We start from the raw sequence: 21,276 nt of genomic DNA, 5'->3' as shown, positions 1-21,276 counted from the left end.
TTTGTAGACATGACGGGATGTGAAAACATAAAACCCTGTCCAAAATGCTGGCAACACAGTGTGCTATAGAGCATTGGTCACTTACCCTCGTGGTTGCGTGGCTGATGGGGAGCAGTAGCGCGCTGCTGGTGGCCACATCACATGAGAGTATCTTAAGGAATATTGCTAGCCTGAGAAAAGATCAAAATTTGAAGTCCAGTTTCTACTGAATGTGTATTGGTTTCACACCATCGTTAAGTCAAACTCTGGTAAGTCAGGGACCATCTGCATCTAGTCATACCTTTCCTTCAACCTTAACCCCTGGAAACCACTGATCTGTTCTCTATCACTATAACTTTGGTATTCTGGAAAGTGTTATATAAATGGAATTTTACATTATGTTATTGTTGGCTTTTTTCATTCAACATTATGTCCTTGAAATCCATCCACTTTATTGTATCAGTAGTTGCTTTCATTTTAATGTTAAAAAGTATACCGTTGTATGGCTCTACTACAATTTGTTTAACTATTGACTGACTGAATGACTGGGGTTTCCAGTTTGAGTGGTAAATATAAAACTGCTATGAACAGTTTTGTACAAGTTTTTACGTGAAAAAACATTTTTATCTCTCTACGATAAGTCCGCAGGAGTGCAGTTGCTGGGTTGTGTGATAAGTATATGTTTAATTTTATAAGAAGCTGCCGCTTTCCAGAGTGGCTGAACCTTTTTACATTCCCACCAGCAATATATGAGAGATTCAATATATCCGCATCCTTGCCAGCATTTGGGGTATCCATATTTTTTATTTCAATGGTTCTAATAGGTATGTAGTGACATTTCGTTGTAGCATTAATTTGCATTTCCCTAATGGCTAATGATGTTGAACATATTTTCATGTGTTTCTTTGCTGTCCTTATATCCTCTGTGGTGAAGTGTCTGTTCAAGTCTTTTGCTCATATTCAAATGAGACTTTATATTTTAAGTCTGGTGGGTTTTTTTACATATTCTGGATACAAGTGCTATTTTAAGTATGTGATTTGTAAATATTTTCCCATAGTCTGCAGGTTATCACTTCATTCTTTTTAACAGGGGCTTTTGCAGAGCAAAACAATTCTAATTTTGATGAAGTCTAATTTACCTTTTTTTCTTTTATGGATCATGCCTTTGTTGTCAGATCTAAGAATCCTTTGCTTATCCTTAGGTGCCAAAGATTCTTCTCCTATTTTCTTGTAAAAGTTTTCTGAAAGCTTTATATCTTGTATATATAAATCTATAATCCATTTTGACTTAATTTTTATATAAAAGTGTGAGGTTTAGATTGAGATTTTTTTTTGTCTATGGCTGTCCAGTTGGTTTAGCACCATTTTTAAAATAAATCATCCTTCCTCCATTCAGTTGCATATGCACCATTGTCAAAAATCAGATGGCTGTATTTGTAAGAATCTATTTCTGAATTCTTTGCTCTGTTCCATTGATTGATGTTTGTGGCTGTCCCTCCACCACTAAGTACTGTCTTGATTACTGTGTTTGTATTACTGTATTCACTATCTGTGTTAAAATCAGATAGTGAAATTCCTTTAACTTGATTCTCCTTTTTCAGAATTGTTTTAGCTATTCCAGCTCCTTAACATGTAAAATTTGGAATCTACAAAAAATTCCTGCTGGGATTTTGGTAGGAACTGCATTAAAACCATGGATCTGTTGGGAAATTGACCTTTTTATCTTGTTGTCTTTTAATCCATTAACACAGTATTTCTCTCCTTATATATAAGTGGTCTTTGATTTCTTTCATCAGCATTTTATACTTTTGAACACAAACCCTAAACATTTTTTTATTTAGAAATTAAATTTAATGGGGTGACATTGATCAATAAGAGTACACAGGTTTCAGTTGAACATCTCTATAACATTTGAACTGGTGATTGCATTGTGTGCCCATCACCCAAAGTCAAGTCAGTTTTCATCACCATGTTTGTCCCTTTTCTTCCCTCCCCTCTTAACCACTTCACTTTTATATATGTCCATAAGTCTGTTTTATAACCTATCTATATGTGAAATCATACAGTTTTTAGGTTTTTTTGATTTACTTATTTCACTTAGTATAAATGTCCTCAAGGTCTCTATCCATACTGTTGTAAATGGTAATACATCATCATTTCTTTTGGCTGAGTGGTATTTCATAGTATATATGTACCACATCTTCTTATTCAGTATTCTGTCAAGGGACACTTTGGTTGTTTCCATGTCTAGGCCACATGAATAATGCTGCGATGAACATGGGATTGCATGTGTCTTTGTGTATCAGTGTTTTTGAGGTCTTTGGGTAGATTCCTAGTAAAGGGATTGCTGGGTCATATGGTAGTTCTGTTCTTAATTTTTTGAGGAAACCACCATACTTTCCTTCCATAATGGCTGTACTAGTTTACATTCCCACCAGCAGTGAATGAGGGTTCCTTCTTCTCCACAGCCTCTCCAACATTTGCTATTACCTGTTTTGTTGATAACAGCCAATCTAACAAGTGTGAGTTGGTGTTGGTATCTCATTGTAGTTTTGATTTCTTTTTCTTCCTTTTTTTTTTTTTTTAGATTTATACCTAATACATTTTTTGAAGCAATTGTTAAGTATTTGTGTGTGTGTGTGTGTGTGTGTGTGTGTGTGCACGTGCTTTAAATCTTTATTGAATTTATTGGGGTGACATTGCTTAATAAAATTATATAGGTTTCAGGTGTACAGTTCTATAATCCATCATCTGTATGTTGTATGTTCACCACCAAGTCAAGTCTCCGTCCATCACCATTTATTCTCCCTTTACCTGCTTCTACCTCTCTCTACACCCCCTCCCCCTTTCCCTCTTTATAATCCTCGTACTGTTGCCTGTGTCTGTGAGGTTTTTTTTCTTTGCTTAATCCCTTTACCTTTTTCACCAAGCTCCCAAAACCCATCCTCTTTGAGTGCTATAGTGTTTTTTATTTTGGTTTTTAGTTATTGTCAGTTTATAGCAGTATGGTTGATTTCTGTGTTGACTCTGTATCCTGAGACCTTGCTAAGCTAAACAGTTCTAGGAGTTCTTGGTAGATTTTGTGAGTTTTCTAATGTGTCTTTGAATAAAGACAGTTTTATTTCTTCCTTTCCCATCTGTGTGCCTTTTATTTCCTTTTCTTGCCTTACTGCTCTGGCTAGTATTTCCAGTTGTATGTGTAATAGAAGTGGTGAAATCAGACAAGCTTGTCTTGTTCCTGATCTTAAGGGGAATGCATTCAGTCTTTCACCATTAAGTATATAATAGCTACATAGGGTTTTGGCAGATTCTGTTTATCAGGTCAACAAACTATTCCTAGTTTAAGAGTTTTTTTTAACATGACTAAATTTTGTCAAATTCTTTATTTGCTTTAATTGATATGATATGGCTTTTTTAATTTAAACTGTTAAATGATGGTAACTTTCCTTTTTAAAGATTCATTATGACTCTTCTTTGTTGAATAAACTGGGAGTGGGGCAAAGGTGTAATCAGGGAAACCATATTGGAGAGTATTACAATAATCCAAATGAGAGATGATAGTGGCTTGGATAAGGGTAGTAACAGGGAAGGTTGAGAAGAGGTCAGATTTTGGATATGTTTCAAATGCTTGTGGGAGGAATTGCTGAGGCATAAAAGACAAGTCAAAGAGGCCTGACCTGTGGTGGTGCCGTGAATAGAGCATCAACATGGAACACTAAGGTCGCTGGTTCCAATTCCTAGGCTTGCTTGGTCAAGACACATACAAGAAGCAACTACTACGAGTTGATGCTTCCTACTCCTCCACTGCCTTTCTCTCTCTGCCTCTCTCCTCTCTCTAACATCAATAAATAAAAAATTTTTAAAAAGAGAGCAAGAAGTCAAGGATGACTCCAAGATTTTTGGCCCAAGCAATTGTAACTGCGGAGTTGTATTGACTAAGTTGGGGAAGATAGTGAAGTATCAAGTTTGGGCTGGGCAGTCAAGAATTTGTTTTTGAACATGTTAACTTTGAAAGGCCTCGTAGACATATAACTAGAGATATCAAGTAGGCAATTTAATGTACAAAATAGAATTTTGGTAAGGGATTCCGGGTAGAAATAAAAATTTGAGAGTTATCAATTGAGTTGATGGATGAGAAATTCTAGTGATATTTATTAAAAATTATACCTATAGCCTTTTTCTTTTCACTGTACTGTGATTTAAGATTTATTAGTAAAAAGCCATATTATCTTAGTATTTGAAGAACTTTGCGAAAAGTTGGGTTGGTTCTCTTTATTACCAGACTGTTGTATATCTGACATTAAGTGTACCAGAATTCTGTGATTGGGAGAATATATATTTATTATAATATGTGTTTAACCATACTTATTTGATAGGTATATGGCTATAATAGTAGTATAGATAGATATCTCTTACTAATTTCAGAGCTTTGTCCTAAATCTTTATAAAATGAAGTAGCTCTGTATATTTTGAAAAGCGTTTGACACTACATATTATTAAGTGCTTGGATGGCTTCCTATGGCAGCATTTCTCTTGTACTGGATAGTCAGACAGAGAGATCAAAATCAAAAATTAAAAACAGGAATGCAAAATAGCTAGCAAGGAGAGAATTAGATAGCTAATCTAACTCAGAGCCAGAAATTGGGAAAGGGAGAGGGTAAGCCTCAGTTCACAGAATTGATAAAAAGACAGATCTTCTGAGTTCTAGTCAGATCGTTTATTTCATATTAAGGTATTCTGGAAAGTACTTTTTAAATGCCATGATCTTTTCTGTTGTAACTGGGTAACTCTAATACTATTTTCTTATTGATAATTTCTATATCTCAAGCTCTTTATTTCATAGGATTTACCATATTGTAGTATAATAGTCTATTTACTTTTTAGTAAGTTTTTGGTCTTCAAGCCTCTTCTCTTCCTGCCTAGCATGTTTTTCATTACTACCAAGGTCAGTATTACAACCTTCTACTGAAAATCAGTACAGTATAATTCCATAACATCTCTTACCTCTCTTGGAGGAAAAGATGCAGCTGTAGTTTTAGGAGATACTAAGTTCGTTACAGCTTCGAAATGCCTTGGAATGGAAAGAGTCATCAGATAAGAGATAATTGTGTTACTGTGATTGTCCAGGTAACAGATACCTAAACAAAGATGTGGGAATAGAGAAGGAAATATTTAGGAGTAATCAGTGGAAATTTGCTCTTGATTGTATATGATGAGGAAAAGGAGAATTGAAGACCCTAAGATTTCTACCTTCAGAATCATGCTCAATTATTAATATTTAACATAGAGATACATTGTTGGGTGGGTGGAAGTGAGTTTTGGACAAGATGACTTTAGGTTACTAGCATAGCATTGTAAGGCTATTAGTTTGCTTGTTCCAGTCCCCTACCCCCCTGCTTCCCCTTGACTCACTCACTTCCCTGTAGGAGAAGTAATTTTTTTTTAATATCGTAATCAACAGTAGAGATTGAATTGTGTGGCAAGCAGTTTATTTTTTCCTACCCACATTCACATTATCTTCCTCTTTTGTATCATTTCTTCCAGTGAAAAAGATTACTTAGGATAGTATTTATTACCATCAGTACTACCACCCCACACTACCTCACCTCTGGATATTGGTAGATTTTATATTTTTATATGAAATTATAAAATAACTCGGGAGGACTTTGTGGAGAAAAACAAAACTTTATGAAGTATTTGTGATTCAAATATTAATGAGTAAGGAACACCTCATCATCTAGTATCATTAAGTAATAAGTAGTCTACATAAGATCATTAAAACATCCCAACATCTATTTCTTTATAGATTTTATATAGAGGTTTTTATATTTGTATATACTATGTAGATTTTATATATATGCATATTTTAATAGCTCCAAGTCAATTTTTTTAATAGTTTATATGATTCATTGCCTTCTGAAATGGGGAACATTCCCCTCCCCATATTTTACTCTTTTCTGAAAAATAGGAATGGCTTTTCGTTTCAGAGCTTCAGAGAGTCAGGGGCCCCAGGTTCTAGTCCAAGGCCTAACAGAAGATTCCTGTGTGAGATGTTTGGGTTTTTTACTCCTAAAACCATGGAATCTGGAATAGTGCCTGGCACATGTAGTAGGTGCTTAGCAAATATTTCTGGAATGAATCATTGTTTTATGCCTACTTTAGTACTCCTTTCCTGATTTATTACTTGGAATTTATTACTGCTGAATAAATAAGCTTCTGAGTTTTTAATATAATAGAAGTATCTATGTTTTGATTGAGGTAAACTATTAAGATTACTTTATAATGTCTCTTTTAACTGCTTAGTGGAATTATTGGCCTTTTTATATGTTTTCTGCTATTTAAATTTGCCAAACAAAAGATACTTTAGTACTTTATTGACAATAGTTTATTGCATACATTCTGTATGCCTATATTATATATAGGCAGTTTTTTTGTTTGTGTTTTTAGAGACAGAGTCAGAGAGAGGGACAGACAGACAGGAATGGAGAGAGATGAGAAGCATCAATCATTAGTTTTTCGTTGCGACACCTTAGTTGTTCATTAATTGCTTTCTCGTATGTGCCTTGACCACAGGCCTTCAGCAGACCGGGTAACCGCTTGCTCAAGCCAGCGACCTTGGGTCCAAGCTGGTGAGCCTGGCTCAAACCAGATGAGCCCACGCTCAAGCTGGCAATCTCAGGGTCTCGAATCTGGGTCCTCCATATCCCAGTCCGACACTCTATCCACTGCGCCACCGCCTGGTCAGGCCTATAGGCAGTGTTCTTTATGCAAGCATAGAACTCATGTCCTCAGTGATCTTATGCCTATGAAGAGGCAGAGAAGTGAAATTGTAAGAGAATAATTAAATGTTGGATCATGAAAGCTTGACCCAGAGTACATTAGGAGTTCTAGGAATAAAGAAATTCATGGGGGCTGAAGCAGTAGAAAAAGGATTCAAGGAGATGCAACTTGAATTGGTTTTGAAGAGGTAGTTAAGTTTTTGATAAGCAGCGAAGTGGGAAAATGACATTCTAATAAGCAAGGGCAATAACATAGTCAGGAAAGAAAGCATAGTTGAACATGTTCAAACAAGCCTGACTGGATTCTTCTGGGTGAAGGGGATAGTGGAAAATAAATCAAGTGGATTTAACAGTTTTACTCTAGTCTCTGTGACCCCTGAAGGGATCTAAGGATAGAATTTGGAGGAATTCATGCAATCAGATGAGGAAAAAAAAATCACATCTTTATATTTTCACTAATAACCTCACTGAAATTTATCATTCCTTTGATTATGATTTAATAAACCACAGTAGAATTTACAATGCCTGTGATTATTATTAATAGAAAAACACTGATATTTTCATATTAAATCACAATTGTGAATATCTCTGAATATAATTTATGTAGATTACTACTTCAAAATTATGGTTATTGTTAGACCCCTGCTAGATTTTAATGTGTTAAGTGTTAATAAAGAAGTAGATATATCAATATATCACAAATACAGATTTTAAAAGCACCTGGTAGCCTGACCAGGCGGTGGCACAGTGAATAGAGCATCAGAGTGGGACACTGAGGACCCAGGTTTGAAACCCCGAGGTCACCAGCTTGAGCGTGGGCTCATCTGGTTTGAGCAAAGCTCACCGGCTTGAGCCCAAGGTCACTGGCTTGAGCAAGGGGTCAGCTGGTCTGCTGTAGTCCCCTGGTGAAGGCACATATGGGAAAGCAATCAGTGAACAACAAATGTGCCGCAATGAAGAATTGATGCTTCTCATCTCTCTCCCTTCCTGTCTGTCTGTTCTTTTCTGTCCCTCTGTCTCTGTCTCTGTGTCACACATACACACACACACACACACACATACACACACATACACACAAGTATCTGGTAATGGTGTTTCTATACAATTAGTTTTTTGTAATCTTACATTTTATGCATTTAAAACCATATTTTTAAAAATTAATTATATTTCATTAAAATTTTCTTTCTGTGTGACAATCCTGTGTACTGTATATTATGCATTTAAAACCATTCTGAGTGGGAATCTGTAGCTTTCTCTAGACTGCGTGAGGGGCCCATGCACCAGATCTAGTGGAACCAAACTGGAGAAGGCCTTGAAAACCACACCAAATTTTAGTTGAAGTGATAAATAAGGGAGGATCCTAGTAAATTTTTCATGTGTTTGTTTTAATTACAGAATAAATATGTTAATTTAGAAATTTTAAAATTTTTGTTTTTAAAAAGAGGGGAGACATCTTTTTAGTTCACTGTAGTAAACTAAGATTTCAGAGGTTAAAAACAATTGTCTATAATCCCACAATCACTTTTGTTACTGTCTTATTATATATCTGTTCCAGTTTATCAATTTCTTGTTCAAAGGAGTAAAATAAAGTGATTATGTAGGAGCATATCTTTATCTGCTATACTGGGCTTCACAGGTCAAGTGGGAAGACCTTGGTGGCAAGGAGGTAAGCTGTAGGTCTGGGCATTTAGATGTTGAATGAGAATAGCATAGTAGCAGTCGGGGTGAATTAGAATTGACAGTTCCAAATGGTGTTTGGAAAGAGGGACTTATAGGACTCGGTGCTAACAAGTGGGGCTAAAACGCATGGTGTGGTATAAGGGTAAGTAAGTATCAGAAAGAAAGGAACAGGGTGCCTGAATTAGGATTCTTGGAATAATTGTACAGGTCTGAAATACCTTACCTGAAACCCAAAGGCTATGTTTTGGAATTCAGAATTTTTTGAGTTTTAGAAAGGTAATGTGTATATATATATATTATATTATGTAACATTCCCAGCAAGGTCTGAGGCATCACTCAATAATTAAACACTAATACAATATTTCTGCAGTGGAACATGGAAATATTTGCAGTAAGTAGGCCAAATAAAGCCTATAAATAGCCTCATATCAATTCAATATAAATAGCCTCATATCAGTTCGAAGCAGATTTTTGCCACTACTAGATGAGTTTGACATGAAGTTCCATGAAAAAATCATTTTAATAGGTTTTAGACTTCAGTACTGTGAAGTGATTGGAGACTATTGACTGTAACATCAGTAAGGAGACTCTTAGGAATTGTGTTTTAAGGAGTGATCATTATTAAATGGATGAAATTTAAAGAAATTGAGAAAGGTAAAGAAAGGTAAGAGGAGAGCTTAGCTAATTTCAGTTTCAGGGTAAAAAGAGAATTGCTACTTCTAATAAAAATGAGAAGTTGAGTAGGAAAGCTAGTTTGGGAAAGAGTTGAAGTTTAAACTTGCTTCACTTGAGATTCCCTTTTATTTTTCGTGTATTCTGTACATAAGGTGGGTAAATGAACTTAAAAGTTCAGATATATTGGAGTATAAAATTTCCTTTTATTTATTTTTATTTTTTTAATTATTTTCATTCATTTTAGAGAAGAGAGACAGAGAGAAAGATAGAGAGAGAGAGAAAGAAGGGAGGGAGGAGCAGGAAGCATCAACTCCCATATGTGCCTTGATTGGGCAAGCTCAGAGTTTTGAACCAGCGACCTCAGCATTGCAGGTCGACGCTTGATCCACTGTGCCACCACAGGTCAAGCTAAAATTTCTTTTTAAAATAAGCCCTTGGTCCTGGTTGGTGGCTCACTGGTTAGAGCATCAGCCCAGCATATGGGCGTTCCTGGTTTGATTCTGCTCAGGGCACATAGAAGCGACCATCTGCTTCTCGCCCATCCCCTTTCCCCTTCTCTCCCTTCTCCCTTCCCACAGCTAGTGGCTGGATTAGTTCAAGTGTGGCTCCAAGCACCAAGGATAGCTGTTAGTCTGAGCACATCAGCCTAAGGCTCTAAAAATAGCTTGGTATTCAAGCATTGGCCCAGACAAGGTTTCCAGGTGAATCCTGGTTGGGGCACATGTGAGAGTCTATCTCCCTCCTCTCACCTTAAAAAAACAACTAAATTTTCAGAGCCTTTAGGCTTCTGGGCTGGGAGAGTTAGAAAGGTGTTTCTAGACAACTAAGAACGGGAGCCCTGCTCATCTGGAAAATAGACTGAAAGGAGTGGAGTGAAGTACTTGTCCCTTAACAGTATTCTTTTACGTGTGGTTGAGTTATTAATATGGCCATATTTATAATGATATAAATATATTTGAAAGGAGTAATTGTTGTAGCAGCAATGGTAGCTGACATGTTTTGAATACTTACCATGTACCAGACACTGAACTAAGTGCTTTACAGCAAGCAGTGTATGGCATTTTTTAACTGCTGGTCTGGAGACGGATTGGTGTTGGTCTACAAAGAGTTAACCAGCCTGATGTACGAAAATTATAGACCCAGTATTCTTAGTTGAATTCACTTATGCTCAGGATGATGTCTGCCTTAGCAGTTCCCAAAATAATTCTCCTATTTTCACCGGTCTCCAAATGTAAAAAGGTTGAAATCTACATGTTTAGGAGGGCAACTGTTTGTGCCTTACAGATTGGGTCGTGATACCTAGATGGAGAAGTGTTAGCGTAGCTAGTACTGTGATTTTGAGTCTGAGTTCACTTAAAAATTCTGAAATATAGATAATGCCATGAATATATAGAATTGAATGGGTTTTAACTGTATTGCCATTCTGTGACTTTTTAAAAAATCTGCTTTGATAATTAGACTCTATGTTAATACTGTTATATAAATAAAATCTCTTATAAATAGGGACAAGCCTTTCCAAATAAAAATGAAGATCCAGTAATTACGCTTAAAATTAGTTTAATTACTTTATATTTACTGTATATAAATGTATGTATTTATTTTGTGATTCATATGTTTTAAAAGGCAAATTTTATTTAAAAACTTTTCAAATTCTGCTACTGATTTGTATGATTTGAACTTTGTTTTTCATCTATTAAATAAGGAAGTTGGACTAGATAATCTAGAATGTTCTTTTCGGTATCAAATTCTACAATTCTGAAAGTATTACTAAGTAAATAGAAAATTTGAACTAAAATTCAAAGGAGATTCTCCTTAGATTATGCTCTATGTTTAGATGAAATGCCAGAGGAAGAATATAGAAAATATCATAGCTTTGCACCTACATTCTTTTGACAGACAGTAAGAATGAACATAGAACTAAGGATCCAATGAAACTAGAACGTGCGGTGTTGACCAGAAAAGTTTTGAAAATGATCATTAATCATTCAAGTTAGTAATAAGTCAAGTTAATATAGAAGAAAAGAACTCCTGGACCTGAAGTTAGAAAGCCACGAATATATTTCTGGCCCTAACTCGGCTGCTTAATGGAGTTTTGATAATCAGTAAATTACTTAGTTTTCTGAACCTTGCAAAGTGAGAGTAATTGCTACCTAGCCTTCTTCAGTGGTTTTTATAAGGATCAAATGATATAGTAAATTAGAAGTGCCAAATAAAACTTAAAAATATTTGTGAACTTAAGTTATTGCAAAAAGGTGGATGAGGTTTCTTAAGAGGTTGGATTTAGTGATTTGAATAAAACTATTCTCAAGGGAGGAAACTTGAAGGCAGATTAACACAGAGTTGAGGCCATAGTGTAAGTACTCAGTAGATAAGTTTGACAAGGCGTGAATGGTAAGAGAGACATAGACTGGCATAGCATTCTCGTTCCTTACATTGCCACTGCAATTTTGTATGCGTGTTTGTATTTCTTACTGAATGAGGAGTAGGGAGAGGGCAGGAACTGCAGCTCATCCTCTGTTTCCTCAGTGCCTTGAAGAAAGGAGCAATTTTAATAAATACATAGCTTTGTGAACAAATACTTGCTAAAGAAGACATAACTTGGTAAGGAAAATTTTTCTTCTATTTTCAGTATCAAATTCTACAGGGAAGGTGTATGTTTAAGATGGTAAAGACTTAAACATGTTCACAAGTTGAAGGGAGAGATGGGAAAGAAAGGGAGGGAGGGTGGTTTCATCGAGGAAATGTGAAAGAGGAGGATATAGGATCTGGAGTCACAAATGAGAAATACTAGTCTCACTAGTCAGAGACTGTTCCCCCAAAAAAGCACCAGACCCGGAAAGGTTTTCCATTGAGTTTCTTAAAACAACAAGCACCAGATCACTATTTTAGAACATAAAGGGGGGTGGAGGGACATAAGCTTCCGAGTTCTTTTTACAAGGACAGCACATAACATGATAAAATGTGAGCATAAAAGACTACACACCAATCTCACAAAGTTGGTGTAAAAAAAATGCTTAATAAAACTATCAAGTGGAATCTAGCATTACACTGATAGAATAATACTGTAATTGGAGTCACCCTAGAAATATAATAATAAATCAAGTTAATTCATATTAGTAGTCGGTGAGGGCGGGTATGAGTAAGGGATAGCAAAAAGGGGGAAAAATCATTTATTTCTGATAAGAACCCTAAGTGAAACAAGAATAAATTAATATATCTAAGATTTTATATATCTCAGACCAGAAGTCAGCACTTTTTATGGTAGAGTACTAGAATTCCTATTTTAGTATTTAGTGAAAGGTAAATTCCTTTTTAAAAGCCATGAATCAAAAAAGGTGTGGCCAACATTACTGTTATATAACATTGGGAATGCTAGCCAATGTAATTAGACAAAAAACCAAAATAGATAGGAGGTGTAATTATTTGAAAGGAAGGAGGCAAATTTATTATTTATAGATGACATTGTATGCTTGGAAAAGCCAGAAGAAACAGCTGAAATATTACTATGAAGAATAAGATATTAGTGTGATTGCTAATTCATTCAAAGTGTATTTTGTTGTTGTTTTTTTAATGTCCTTTAAACTGAAAGCCTATCCATATAGGTTAATGAATGAGAATCCTCATTCTTAAAATACTTTTTTTTTTGCCTTCTGGGGAATGCACATTTAATCTTATCTAAGTCAATTGCAGTCTATTTTGACTAAGACACTTTTTTGTGTGTGAGAGGAGGCAAGGCAGACTCTTCTATGGGCCCCTTCTGGATTCACCTGGTTAGCCCACCAGGGGGCAATGCTCTGCCCATCTGGGGCCATTGCGTTGCTCCCTTTGCTCAGCAACTGAGCCATTTTTTTATCACTGGTGGTGGAGGCCACAGAGCCATCCTCAGCGCCCAAAGCCAACTCAAACCAGTGGAGCCATGGCTGCAGGAGGAGGAGAGGGAGGGAAGGGGGAGGACTGGAGAAGCAGATGGGCGCTTCTCCTGTGTGCCCTGGCTGGGAATTGAACCCCGGACTTCCACACACCATGATGCTCTACCACTGAGCCAACCTGCCAGGGCCCGAGACACTTCATGTTAACTTTTAAAAATTACTTTGAAATAAAGTTGCAGCAGTAAATACAATTTGAATGACTTTAAGGAAATCTTTTTTTTATTATTATTCCTTGTGGCTGTAATGCCAGGGAAGGTGTAATCTGATCTTTGAGCTATATTTGGTAAATAATGATTTTGTGTGGAACCCACTGTTCACCAGTAAGAGGAATGTTATTGCACAAATGTAAGGCTTTTCTTTGCCCTTAAAACATTTCCTCACTTAAAGACCCAAGTTATAGCATGTATTGATTCCTTTGTTTTCTAAAAAGCACTGTGTTCCAGATCTATAACCATAACAAGAAGAGTGTTGGCAAAAGTATTTTCTACTTTACTTGAAGTACATGCCTTCTTGTTTGCCACTAATTCTCTTTGTATCCTGAATGCAAATTATATTGTTATTCATCATAAGCTGTCAGAATTAAGCTCTCTCACACATTTACTTTGTAGTTAGCTGTTCTACAGTCAGTGATGATAAAGTGATCATATCTTTTAGAATGTGATACAGATGAATTATTTAAAACTAAGCTTGTTATACAGCTGTTGCTTTAGCATTTATGAAAATGTAAACTTAAGTATACCCATGTTTAGAACCAAAAAGTATGTTTCATTCTTTAGTAATGCAGAAATTGTATTGAATACCTACTATATGCCAGTTTATTAGGTGCTTTATATACTTCAGCTAATTCTCATGGCAATCCAGTGAGGTGGGTGCTGGTGTCCCATTTGATAGAAAGGAAACTTTTGCAGAGTTTTAGTCCAAAGCCAGACTTGGATCTAGAGCTGTCTCTCCCAGATTTTGTTCACCAACAATATGCCATCACAAAAGATGGAAAATTTATATTTTTCTTAAAAACTTTTATTCTGTATTGCTTTGTTGTGTTGCTAGTTACTAAAAATGCAGAGAGTTATTTGACTCCTTGTCTTCACAATTTTTTGTCCCATTTCAGTCTCACAATCAGTCATTTGACTGCTGCGGGATTGGTTTCTTGGAGAAACTCCTTAGGGCAGTGGTCCCCAACCTTTTTTGGGCCACGGACCTGTTTAATGTCAGAAAATATTTTCACAGACCAGCCCTTAGGGTGGGACAGATAAATGTATCACGTGACCGAGACAAGTATCAAGAGTGAGTCTTAACAGAGGGAATCTAGTCATTTTTAAAAAATAAAACATCGTTCAGACAAATATAAATAAAACGGAAATAATGTAAGTTATTTATTCTTTCTCTACAAACCAGTACCAAATGGCCCACGGACTGGTACTGGTCCGCAGCTTGGGGGTTGGGAACCACTGCCTTAGGGTGCCAGCTCACCAAGCATACGGACATTGTTTCCAACCTCTAGTGATCTAAGCGGTACAACAGTCTCCCACTTTTTTTATTTTTTTTTATTCATTTTTTAGAAAGGAGAGAGAGAGAGAAGGGGGGAGGAGCAGGAAGCATCAACTCCCATATGTGCCTTGACCAGGCAAGCCCAGGGTTTCGAACCGGCAACCTCAGCATTTCCAGGTCGACGCTTTATCCACTGCGCCACCACAGGTCAGGCCCAGTCTCCCACTTTTAATGTCCTACCATTTTTGTAATCTTTGTGGTTGCAAGGTTTTTTTTTTCTTTTTTTCCCTAACAGGGACCTAACCCAAAACTTTTTTAAATCATTGAATCTATTTTAGTAATGGAAAAAAAAATTTTTTTCCAGTGTGGTTAAGAACCACATCTTATAAACTGTTCTTTGCCCCCCTCTTTAAGAATTACCAAGTATTTTTAAAAATTGTAACTTGAAATTCAATTCATTGCTTGGATATATCTAAAACATTTCTTAAAGAAAACTCTGAGAATTGCTTTTAGGATATTAGGGGAGTCGTTAGAAGACAATTGTAAACAAAATAGCAAAAGAGAAAAACAAAATGACCTAAAAATGAGGACTTTGGGAAGCTTCACCATTGAAAATGGGTTGTTTTTCTCTTTGTTATATCTTGGTCAGTCTATTGTTGAAACCCATTAGAAATTTCATAAAGGCTGCTGTTTCAATTTCTAGAATTGGGAGTCCAGAATAGAGTTGGATAAATTTTAAAAATGACTTAACTAATGTATAGCATCTTCTGGAAACTTGTAACTTCAGAGACTCTCTTTCCACTTTGGAGTATTTTATGTGAGAGACATTGGGGACTACCTCACTGCTGCTGTTAGATCTCATAATGTTATCTGGTCACGTTTCTTGTTCTGCCGACCTCTAGTTTACTCTAGTTTCTCTTCTGCTTTCAAGGCTCCAGACCCAGTTCCTGGACCTGCCCTGGAAAAGAAGTATCCAGTAGAGATGAGCTCACTGCAGTTACTTAATTAAAATTTTGTAAGCTGCAAAAATGGCAGTGGGCCAACCAAGAACAGCTACAATTTGAATTTTTCTATTTCCAGGTATGCTAAAGTAGATGGCACCAGTCAAGCTTAGCCTATGTAACTGCCTTACAATGAAATCTATAATAACCAAAACTTTACTTTCAGAATTTGTGGTCATCTTGCTTTAAAGTATAGTAGCATCCCTAACATCTTGATACCTTATGGCTAGTGTTGCCCTTAACATACCTTTTGCCTGAATATTTCTAATTTAACTTGTTTGCTGGTAGTAGCAAATTAATCCAGAAACAATTTAAGGAAAGTATATTTGAAATGCTATTGAGTTAAGCCCTGTAAATGTACAAAAAAATAATCTAATCTTCATTGAAAAGTACACATTAATCACAATAGAACTTTCTTCCTTTAAGAGGTTCACACATTGTAAAAGTTACATAGGAAATTAAATAAATGACATTAGTTCTTCATCCTAAATTCCTCAATCATTCTACCCTACAAATGTCTTCACATAAATAGTTAATATAGTCTTCATTAATTGGAGTCATAAGGAAAATTGCTGGATATGACCAAATAATGTACTACATAGAACTATTACCTGAGGAATTTAATTATATTTTAAATGTAAGTATATAACTAGTATTTTCTATATTTTTACTTGATTGTTTAAAAGAAACCAGACTAGAAAGTTCTAAGTAGTTGGAATTATAACAACAAAACTAAAAACTGAGGTTTCCTGCTGCCTTAGATTTTAACCAAGAGAAAACTACTTAAGAATGGTTTGTGGGTTGAGGTCAGTTAGTTTTTAAGGACATTTATTGCTTTTACCAGTTTCTATAGATTTAGAAGTAGTACTTACCAAAAAAAGATAACCATACTTATCTTTTGATTTAAAATTTTCTTTATTGATTGATTGATTTTAAAGAGAGGAGGGGAGAGAGAAAGAGACATTGATTTGTTGTTCCATTATTTATGTATGCATTAGTTGATCCTTGTGTGGGCCCTGACTGGGGATCAAACCCATAACCTTGACATACTGGGACAACCCTCTAACCAATAGAGTTGCCTAGCCAGGGCTTATCTTTGGATTTTAAAGTTCAATTCAGATAGGTTAGAGATTATTACCCAGTTGAACAGAGGAATTTTATATTCCAGTTGTGCTTTTAAGATATTCTAATATTCTAGTTTGTGCTTTATATTTCTGCTTCCTTTGTTAATGTGTGATGAATTTAATGTCAGCCCATCTAGTCAACATTAGGTCACTGGTTATGGGCCATATGATTTGTTTGGTACTGAAAAAATTTCTGAGTGTTAAATTTAGGACTGAAAAGAGAGCTACTACTAAAATAGGAGCATTACCACTGTTAAGTGAATTAAAGGAAAAATTGGAGAATTGCATCTGAATTCAAGACTTATTAGTTATCACTGGACATTAGTAATGGTAAAAATTTTCTGTATTGAAAAAAAATTATGTTTAAAGTACTGTGCTAGGTGTACAGTAAGGATATCAAAATGAATAAACCTTACTCTCAGTGAGCTTAAAGACAAGTTTGTTGTTTTTTAAGTGTCTAGGTAGAGGTGCAAATAATATATTTGAAAGTACCAGAGAGAATCCGTTTTGTGGGGAAGGTAATGTTTTTACTGAATCTTGAGGGTAGAGAAAATTCTTTAGAGAGTGATTGTCAAGAGGACACTGAGGTGATCAGCTTTGTATACTCGTCTTTGAACACCTGTGTTTGTCTCTGGAGTAGACAGACATAGAACTCTGGTATTTTATTAGTAACTAAATTCACTCAGTCCGAATCACAGATTGCAGTAGCAATGGCTGGTGACGCCACCACAGTTGTGAACTACTGGCTTAGAATACTGATCTGCTACTGACTGGATATATCTCTTAATATGTGTGTTCATGATTCTCTTTGGGTTAAAAAAAATGGTATAACAGTTGTCTTCTCTGCTTCTTGTGAGGGTAGGATAAATGAGATAACGGATATGTGCTATAAGAAGTCCAATATAAGTGAATTCTAGATGATAATCTCAGAAGCACAGACTATATTTTATTCATCTTTGCCTCACTAGAGCACATTGCATGGCATGTAGTGGGCAACATTTGTGGAATGGATCCCAGAAATGGTGAACCAAAAAGTGGGTCATAGTTATGAGAAAGTTTCAGACCAGTAGAATTGTTTTATATGTATATTTTACTGTATCTGAAATCTGTATATTTTTCTTTTTCCTTTTTTTTTTTTTTTTTTTTTTTTAGAGAAAGTCAGGCAGAAAGGGAGAGATGAGAAGCATCAAGTCATAGTTATAGCATGTTACTTGTTCTTTGGTTGCTTTCTCATATGTGCCTTGACCAGGGGGCTCCAGCAGAGCAAGTGACTCCTTGTGCAAGCCAGCGACCTTGGGCTTCAAGCCAGACATCTTTGGGGCTCAAGCTGGCGACCTTGGGGTTTCAAACCTGGGTCCTCAGTGTCCCAGGCCGACGCTCCATCCACAGCACCACCACCTGGTCAGGCTGAAATCTGTATATTTTTCACTGAAAATTTCCCACCTTTTCAACCTCATCTCACTTCCCTACTGTGTTACAGCCACAGTTTCTCAAATATATCATGTTCTTTCTTGGCCTTTTTCTCAACACAGTTGTTAATAATATCCTACAAGACTTTTATTATTTATTTCTCAGAGCTAAGCTCAAGCACTACATTCTTTGTGAAGTTTCTCCTGCCTGTCCTTAATTCCTAAGTTTGGGCATTTCTTTCTATTGACCTCCATTGCAGTTTATACATCTTTACATGGCACAGTGTTGCTGAATGAATGCATGGTTACCTCGGGGAGTTGGTGGCATATCACAGAATCAGGCAGGGCCTGGAACTTCAGGGATAAATTATCTGAATCAGAAAAGTGAGGGGCACATTGTTTTTGTTAACTTGTGAGATGCAGCATGCATGGTGCAAAGGAGGGCGATTAGATCTTCTATGATGTAACCCTGCCTACCCCACTTCTTCAGCATTGTCTTTCATCCTACTTTCTCCCTGTTAATCTCATTCCCTGCTCGTCAAGATTAGCCAGCTACTTGTGGTTTCCCAAACTTGCCATGCTATTTTACTCCTTAATTTCTTCCCCAGGCAACTACTTATATCTGAATTAGCCTTTTCCTCTCACCTGTCTACCTAGTTAAACATACTTTATCTTCCAAGGCCCAGCTTAGCCGTCACCTTCTTTAATGAGTCCTTTCCTTAAATCTTCCCCTTATGTCAAATTGATCTCTTCTCTTCCTTTGTGTACTGCACATCATATCTCTAAGGACTCAGATATTTTAACATTTATTTGTTGTGTTTGTCTTCTCCTACTAAAACGAAAATTTTTTGAACATAGGCGACGGTGTTTTTTATTAATTTTAATACTTCAGCACCCATTAAAGTATTGAGTTTAATAGGCACTCAAAAAGTTTATTAAGAGAGGACTGGCAATCCAGCCTGGGGAAAAATCAGCTGAGGGCCGTGACAGTAGAAAGAAATGGGCAGCCTGACCAGGCGGTGGCGCAGTGGATAGAGCGTGGGACTGGGATGTGGAGGACCAAGGTTCAAGACCCCTAAGTCGCCAAAGCACATGGTTTGAGCAAGGCTCAACAGCTTGAGCCGCAACAGATCAACGCCCCAGATGGACAGAGCATTACCCCTTGGTCGGCATGCCTGGTGGATCCTGGTTGGGCGCATGCGAGAGTCTGTCTGACTGCCACCCCACTTCTAACTTCAGAAAAATACAAAAAATAAAAAAGTGCATGGAGGATAGTTGCTGGAATTTCTCATAACTTTCTCTTAATCTTCATATTAAGATGCCATTTTAAATTAATATTTTAACCAAATTATTATAATTTTGCCATGTCATTGATTTCATTACAAATGTTTATGGTTAATATAATATGAATATTGGTTCTTTCAAGTGCTTTTATTATCTTTCTCTTTTTTCCCCCTTTTACCTATAAATATGAACTCATTGTCACATTACATATTGATATCATCTTTTTTAAAGGTAATATCTATGCAAAGGATGGATTATCCAAAAATTACATAAAAGGAGGGTACCAAATGATAACTGTTTTTATCTTTAAGTGCTAATGTATTGGAAAATAATGAGAGATATGAATTGGAAATTACACAAAAAGATAGTTATATAATATGTTTTGATGAATTATAACTATTCTGTCTTAGATTTATTGTACTTTTCGTGATCTTTAGAAGATGGTAGCACTTACCACAAAACCATAGTACGTAAATTGCCAAGTGTGGCTGACTTGCACATTCCTTTTAAAAGAACTTATTACTGGTAAGCCTTTTAACCATAAGAGATGGTCAGCCTTCATGGACTTGAGGCAGTGTATTAAATGAGAAAATTGGGAAGTTTTCTTTTTAAGAGACATAGTATGGGTCATAATAGTATTTCAACTATTATGTTTATTTTTTTGTAAGAGTAAATTATTATAGGGTTATAAAACTGAGAAATCCATTGTTTGATAACCTAATTCTTTGTATACTTCAAGCTTATAAAGAACACAAAATCTGAACAAAATAAAGTAAGTAGCATTTAAATGACTGGTTTGTTATTTTATTTTTGCAAATAACTGGTTATGTAAAATGATCGACTGACAGCTGTTTTATGCTAAAGGTAGCTTATAATTATCTTTTTAATCTTAAATGGTATTAGCATTTGAATTTTAGGTTTTTCATTAATAGCTATAAGTCTTGAATTTATAGGAATCAACTTGATATTATAGATTTGGGAGGGAAAGTTTGCTTTGCTTCATAAAGTTGTAACATGCTCCAAGAAGTATAAATCTAATAATTTTCTATTAAAAACAGTTTTGAAAATGTTCATTTTTAATGACATTTGTAAATTATTTTGAAGTTAAAACATATGAAGTGCATCAACAGTTACCTAAATGGCATTTGCCATATTCACATAGTACATTAATAATGTAAAAGATGGTTAAAATAGTATATATCATTAGGCAGGTAGTATGATATTTTTCTTCCTTAATCCTAAAATCTTCCTTTAGAATAAGTTTTCAAAACTTGCTTTAACTTTAATTTTTAAAAGTACAGCATTATTCAGCTATTTTTCCTGCATATCAGTGCTTCTCTCTATGATGAAAGTATATAAGGTCTACCGGAAAGTTCTGTCCGTTTCTATCACAAGTTTCGACACGTAAGCACATGTTTATTTGGCGCATGTGTGCCTCTCTCTTTTTATCACTTAATGTATACATACTGACGTAGCAAATTAACTAAAACAAAGTTGATTCACGTTAGTCTTATGTGTGAAGCCATAGTGTACCCATGGCTACTGATAAAGTTCATTTACGCCCCTAATTTTTATGAATTTCAACAAGGAAGAAATGCTACAGAAGCATGTCTGTCGCATCCACCGTATTCCCCGGACTTAGCACCCTCTGACTACCACTTGTTTTTGTCCTTACAAAATTTTTTGAAGGGCAAAAAATTAAAAAATGAAGAAGATATCAAACAAGCACTGGTTCAATTTTTCGCATCAAAAGATAAAACATTTTTCAAAAATGGGATATACAAATTACCCTCACGCTGGCAAGAAATCATTAATAATAATGGCAATTATATTATTTAATAAAGTTTATTGACGGTAAGAAAAATTTGTATTTTGTTTTATTCCCAAAACGGACAGAACTCTCCGGTAGACCTTATATTTCATCTGCC

General features: G+C 35.7%; 1 protein-coding gene across 5 annotated transcripts in view; it reads left to right on the top strand.

The window, feature by feature from the left end:
* The window catches only part of TAB2 (TGF-beta activated kinase 1 (MAP3K7) binding protein 2), a 72,636-nt gene that overhangs the window by 11,437 nt on the left and 39,923 nt on the right, over positions 1–21,276 (top strand). For 3 of the 5 annotated variants that reach the window (XM_066373033.1, XM_066373028.1, XM_066373030.1), the window contains one exon: positions 15,462–15,610. The exons of 1 other annotated variant lie outside the window; for it this stretch is intronic. The gene's annotated coding sequence lies outside the window, so the exon portion shown is untranslated. Of the gene's footprint in view, positions 1–14,625; positions 14,738–15,461; positions 15,611–21,276 lie in introns of those variants that run through there. One more of the 5 variants, XM_066373031.1, reaches the window with a different exon arrangement.

This window comes from Saccopteryx leptura, chromosome 3 (genome assembly GCF_036850995.1).
Source record: "Saccopteryx leptura isolate mSacLep1 chromosome 3, mSacLep1_pri_phased_curated, whole genome shotgun sequence".
Classification (NCBI taxonomy): Eukaryota; Metazoa; Chordata; class Mammalia; order Chiroptera; family Emballonuridae; genus Saccopteryx; species Saccopteryx leptura.
Note: the sequence above shows the minus strand (reverse complement) of the source record. Positions and strands in the feature narration are given on the sequence as shown.